The sequence below is a fragment of the Hakea prostrata genome, chromosome 6 (genome assembly GCF_041222555.1).
Source record: "Hakea prostrata isolate BN-2017 chromosome 6, UWA_Hpros_2, whole genome shotgun sequence".
NCBI lineage: Eukaryota > Viridiplantae > Streptophyta > Magnoliopsida > Proteales > Proteaceae > Hakea > Hakea prostrata.
In genome coordinates, this window is record NC_142605.1 from 9986429 (window position 1) to 9992633 (window position 6205).

Below are 6205 nucleotides of genomic sequence, written 5' to 3' on the forward strand. Positions count from 1 at the left end.
AATCATGCATTTTTAACACTTTGAGTGGAGCTACCTTGGGTTTTATGTTGTTTTTGCAGATTTTATGAATTTCTAGGACTTTAGCGAATATCCTGGAGTTTTGGGTATTAAACATGCGGTTTTACACATCAAGAGGTCCGTTCAAATTCTCAAGTGCGAAAGTGGGCCCGATTTGGAGCATGATGGGCTAGAGATGCAATTATGGGCCAACTCAGAATATCTTGTAAAATTAGATTAAGATTTTTATTTTATTTTTGTTTATTGTAATTGAGAATTGTATGGGGCCCACAAGTAGTCAAAGACTAGGATTTTCTATTTTTTTAGAATATTTTATTTTGTTAGATTTTATTTATTTCTCTAATTAGTTTTTTCTCTTTCTTCCCACTTTCTATTTTATTTACTTTCTTATTTCCTTAATAACCAACCCACCTATATTTTTGTTAACAAAATATATATATTTCTTGTTTTATTTTATTTTCTTTCTCTTTCCTTCTTCCACTTTTCTTTCTTGCTTCCACCTTGTCTCCACGTGAACTTCAAAAGCAAGTTTTTATTTTATTTTATTTTATTTCTCCACTTATTCTCTCTCTCTCTCTCTCTCTCTCTCTCTCTCTCTCTCTTTCTAACGAATTTTGTTTGCTCCTTCTTTATTTGTTTTTTTTTCTCTTTCTATTTTTCTCTTATTATTATTATTATCATTATTATTATCATTATTTTTCTTTGTTTGTAAATTATTCTCATTCTTCTATAAATATTACCTCCCTCTTAGGTCTAAGAGACTTGATTTTCTCTTTAGTTTTACACTTTACTTTCTCTTTAGTTTTACTTTAGTCTTGCACTTTCTATTCTCTTTACTTTGCTCTAGTTTTCTCTAGTTCTTTGATTAATTTGTGGGCTCTAGTTCTAGTTTTTAGATTGAATGTTTAGGAAGATTGAAGTTGTGTAATTTTTCTTTTATGCAAGTGTAATTCCTTTAGTTTTATCAATGCAATTTCAAGTTCAAGTTCAAGTTCAAGTTCAAGTTTCAAGAGGATTCGCTTTCTCTCTGGGTCTAGCAATTGCAGATCTAGTTTATTCTAGATCTGGTTGTTAGGGTTGGTTGAGATTCGAATTGTTTATTCAAGTTTTGTTTAGAAGATGCAAGTAAGTAAGATTCTTCAATAGTCTTCTCTCCCCCCTCCATTCCCGCTTCTATCTACCCCTCCATATTCTTAATTTAGGATTTACTTTCAGCATTATTTATTGTTCTCCCTTCCCCTAGATCCTTGATCAGAGATGCCTACAGTCGTGCCTCTCTTTGGTTAAGGCTTCCTTTTCCTTTTATTGCTTTGTTATTTACTTTATGTTATTTACTTTATGCCTGTTCATTCATTATCTCGGACCACATAACCGGAGCAAGCCTACAGTCGTGCCTCTGTTTCTGGTGACGGGTGGTGTTGCATCTGCATTTTTTTTTCCTGTCTTTTATTTATGCATTAGTTATGTTTGCTTTATTTTTTCGTTTCAATTCGATTGCATTAGATGTATGGATTAGGATCGTTGGTTTAGTTTAAGTAATTAGTTAACAAAAAAATTGAATAATTCCACTCTCGCATTACTATTAAGAAGTTGAATTCTAGGTGGCATATCTCCCTGAGATCGACCCGTTAGCTACACGATACTGTGCGCTTGCGGTTATTTTATTTTGCAAACAAGTTTTTGGCGCCGCCGTTCGGGGAGATATCTGTTCATCTTATTTTTCTCATTCTTAGGTAAATCGAAGTGTTTAAAAAAAAAAAAAAAAAAATCAAAGATATTACTCTTAACTTGAGTAGAAACAAAAACGTATAGTAGTCCCCACTCTACTGCAGAATCCCCAGGATTCGATTGTAGGTGGCTCCGACGACTATACGGATTCCCTTGCTGTCAAACCTACACAGCGCTCAGCTATACGGCAACCTTACGGCTTTGGAATCATTGTTTCAATCTTTGTGGTGGGGAAATCCATTACTTTCCTTTTTTTTTCCGTTTTATTTTATTTTCTTTTCTTCTTTAGTTTCTTTATAAAAAAATAAAAAAAAAATTAAAAAAAAAATAAAAAAACGAGTGCATGCTTGTTTGGACTCGTGATTCCACCAACCGACTTGTTCGAATATCTACTTTGACCATGGGCGACATATCTCCACCTAAGAGTCTTAGGGATAGATTTTACCCAACTCGGTCTGCACAACCCTCCTGTATACGTTTACCTGACGTAAGGGGTAACAACTTTGAACTTAAACCTAATTATTTGTCTATGTTACCCCAATTTCATGGGTTGCCTAATCAAGACGCATATTTGTTTCTTAGGGAGTTTGAGGAAGTTTGTGTCCTTATGAAGGTACAACAACTCACTGATGATGCCGTAAGACTACGGTTTATTACCTTTGCATTAAAGGACCAAGCAAAAAAGTGGCTTTATAGCCTACCTTTGGATAGCATTACCACATGGGAACAATTCACTGTCCTATTCTTGAAAAAATTCTTTCCTTTCTCCAAGACGAATAAGATAAGAAATGACATTCTTCAATTTCGTCAAAAACCCAATGAGTCTTTTGCTAAGGTAATGGAGAGGTTCCAAAGCCTCCTCCAAGAATGCCCTCATCATGGTTTAGAATTATGGCATTTATGCCAAATAATTTATGAGGGTATTGATTATCAAACTAAGCAACTTTTGGAATCTATGTGCTCCACAGGATTTACATCGTTCACTGATGATTCCAAAGCTTGGGAATTTCTTTTAGACCTAGCGAGATAGAACTAGAGAATGGGAGTCAACTCAAGAATCTGAAAGGACTAGTAGGGGATATTTTGTTGATAGCCAAGTTCATAAGGATGCACAAATAGATAGTCTTTTGAAAAAGCTAGAGACTTTGGTAGTAAAAGCTGCACCACCACAACCAAATCAATCACTTTTTGTTGACAAATCTGTTGCTATATGTGCATGGTGTCAGTCTCCTACACATGTAATTGAGGAATGCCCTAGCTATTCTGGAGGCCAACATGAAAATGTCAGTGCGATGTTCCCAAACCCGTACAGTAATACGTACAATCCTGGGTGGAAGAGTCACCCTAACTTTTCATGGTCTCAAGGGCAAAACCAAAATGGATTAAGCAATTATTCCACACAAAATCAATTTGGTGCTCCTCAAAAACAAAGTGCACAATTTTTTCATAATCAAAATGTCCAGTTCCCTCAAGCCCCAAATTTTCAAAATGCCAATCTAGCTAGGCCTATCAATCCACCTGTTGTGCCTCATATGCCTCTCCATTGCACAAAATCAATCAACACTTGGTTTCAATAGAGGTAATAATCCGGAGTTTTCTCGTCTCTCTACCTTAGAGAAAAATATGGAAGTACTTTCTAGCACCTTCATGACTTCTATGCATAATATGGAGAGACAAATTTCCACTCTTGCAAGTACTTTGTCTGAGCGAGAAAAGGGTAAAATGCCTAGCCAACTTTGAGTTAAATCCTAGGATTCGATTCAACAAAGACCATCAAATTTACCAAATCAAGTCAACCAAGTTGAATCCTCCCCTTCTTCTTTAGGTTCAATAAATTACGTGTCGCATTGCGAAGTGGGAAAGGGTATTTAACAGGTGAGTCACATATTAATGAAAAGAGCAAGAGTACTGACCACTGTGATGAGGAGAATGTTCAAGTACCTCCTAAAGAGGGTTTGTCTGAGAAACCCATAGAAGTTGAAGATGAGCCAATTACTATAGCAGTACCTAAGTTTGTTGAACCATTAGCTGAAACAATGAGAAAAGAGCAAATTTCAACTGAGAGTCCTTATGTTCCTAAGGCCCCTTTTCCCAGCCGTCTAGTTAATAAGAAGAAGACTGCAACTATGGAGAAAATTTTTGATGTCTTCAAAAAGGTAGAAGTGAATATCCCTCTTTTAGATGCCATATCCCAGATCCCTGCTTATGCAAAAGTGTTGAAAGATCTATGCACTCATAAAAGAATCACTAGTGTTCCCAAAAAGGCATTCTTGGCAGGTAACATCAGTTCCATAATTACTCAACCTGTAGCAGCCAAGTATAAGGATCCAGGGAGCCCCACCATCGCTTGTGTCATAGGCAATACACACATTGAACATGCTTTACTTGATCTTGGTGCAAGTGTGAATCTTTTACCTTACCATGTTTATAAGCAACTAGGGTTGGGAGAATTAAAAGCAACTAAAACTACTCTTCAGTTGGCGGATAGGTCAATTAAGATTCCTAAAGGGATGGTTGAAGATGTTTTATTAAAGGTGGGAGAATTTATTTTTCCAGTTGATTTCATTGTGTTAGATACTAAACCTTTTTCAATCAAAGATGAAATCCCAATAATTTTAGGAAGACCATTTTTGGCTACTAGTAATGCTTTAATCAATTGTCAAAATGGCCTCTTACGGTTGTCTTTTGGAAATCGAACTGTGGAGTTTAATATGTTCAGGATAGGAAAACAACCACAAATTGAGGAAGAAATCAATATGCTTGAAGAGTCTTTGGATTTTCCTAATGATTTGATTACCAACTTTGAGATTGATTTTGATCAGGAATTTAAAAAATGTATGGATATGTTGGAAGATGATAGTGAAACCTTCTTTTCTGAAGTCTCAAGTTTTCACATACCTTTGGAGCCTATTAAACCCCCATCCATCTCCATCTCCATTCCTAAACCCTCAATAATTGAACCTCCCAAGCTAGACTTGAACGAGTTGCTTTCTAATTTGCAGTTTGCTTTCTTAGGACAAGATAATTCTCTTCCTGTCATTATTGTCTCTGATTTAACTTCTGACAAAGCAGAAGAGTTTATCACATTGTTGCATGCTAATAGAGAAGCGTGGAGTTGGTCTCTTACTACTATCAAAGGTCTAAGTTCTTCCTTCCAACAATCTCATATTCATCTCATGAAGGATGCCAAATATTTTAGAAAACCTCAGCGTATGATGCGTATCATTTTCTTTGACATTGTGAAGGTTTTTCTTAAAGTCTTTAGGGATGACTTTTCTATTCATGGTTTTTCTTATTTGGAGTGTCTTCCCCATCATACATTGATATTGAAGATAAGACTAAAGCTTCACATGATCAAGCACATCTTGACTGAAAGGTATACCCCTCATTTGTCTTCGTGGTTTATCTTTTCATGCATGCATTGAGGACATTGCATTACTTAAGTGTGGGGGGAATACCTTTGGCTTCTTTGTGAATTTTAACTTTGGCTTTTGGTTAGTGTACATACTATTTCAATTGTTATGATGTGTGAAATGAGAGTGATTTTGGTACCCATTGTGAACACATAAAAACCCTATTGAGAGGAAGGTAACTTGTATGTATGTTGAGATGAGAATTTCCTTAGAAAAATAAGAGGCCCTTAACTTAAGGCGTTGGACCATTATGGGTTTTGTGGGTCCTTGTTTCTTTGGCTAGAGGTTGAGATCAATCTTTTGTATGGCATGACAAAAGTTCAAAAAGAAGTGAAAAGAAAAGAAAAGAAAAGAAAGAGTAGAAAGTAAAAGTTGAATTTCTTAGAACTAGACAGGGCACTCCGACTTAGGAATCGAGGTGACTTGGTCGAAACTCTTAGGAATGATATTATTGAAAAGAACTCTCGTATCACTGTCTATGTGGGCATATACAAAGCAAAGCTACAAAGTAACTTGGGTTTCTGGTGTTTGCTCCACCATGTCATTCAAGCCAACCGTAGTGGAGTAAAGTAGAGTTCACTACTCAAAAGAAAGAAGAAAGAAAGAAAAAAAAAGAGAAATAAATGCAAGTGTCATCAATGCCTTGGTAGCAATGTTTGGTCAAAAATACTTCAAAACCTTAGTCCTTGGTCCTCTTACTCTATTAGTGGTTTTGCTTAAAGGAGAGGTGTACTTGAAAGATATAAGGTGAGTCTTTGATTGAGATATATGCTTAGTCTCAATAATCGATATGGGGTAATAAAGTTCAAGTGTGGGGGATCTTAAATCAATGGTGAGGAAAGTTGTCATAGCTATTGATTCTGTATAAGTACTTACCAATTGTTAGAGTTGAAATTTGCAATATTTTATTTTGAGCTGAATTGGAATTTTGGATGTATATTCTCTGCAAACATCCACGAGACAAAACTCGTCCTCTAGGGGTAACCTAGTGGTTTAAAGGCTTGTTGCACATGCTAAGTGTAACCGTGATTCCTACGAGAGTGAGT

At 35.9% G+C, this 6205-nt stretch overlaps 1 non-coding gene across 1 annotated transcript; it reads right to left on the bottom strand.

Annotated features, from left to right (window-relative positions):
* Window positions 1–2524: 2524 nt before the first annotated feature.
* Window positions 2525–2631, bottom strand: LOC149012218 (small nucleolar RNA R71). Its single transcript, XR_016174211.1, has one exon. It is a non-coding gene; the product is annotated as a small nucleolar RNA R71 (small nucleolar RNA).
* Between the last annotated feature and the right edge of the window lie 3574 nt (window positions 2632–6205).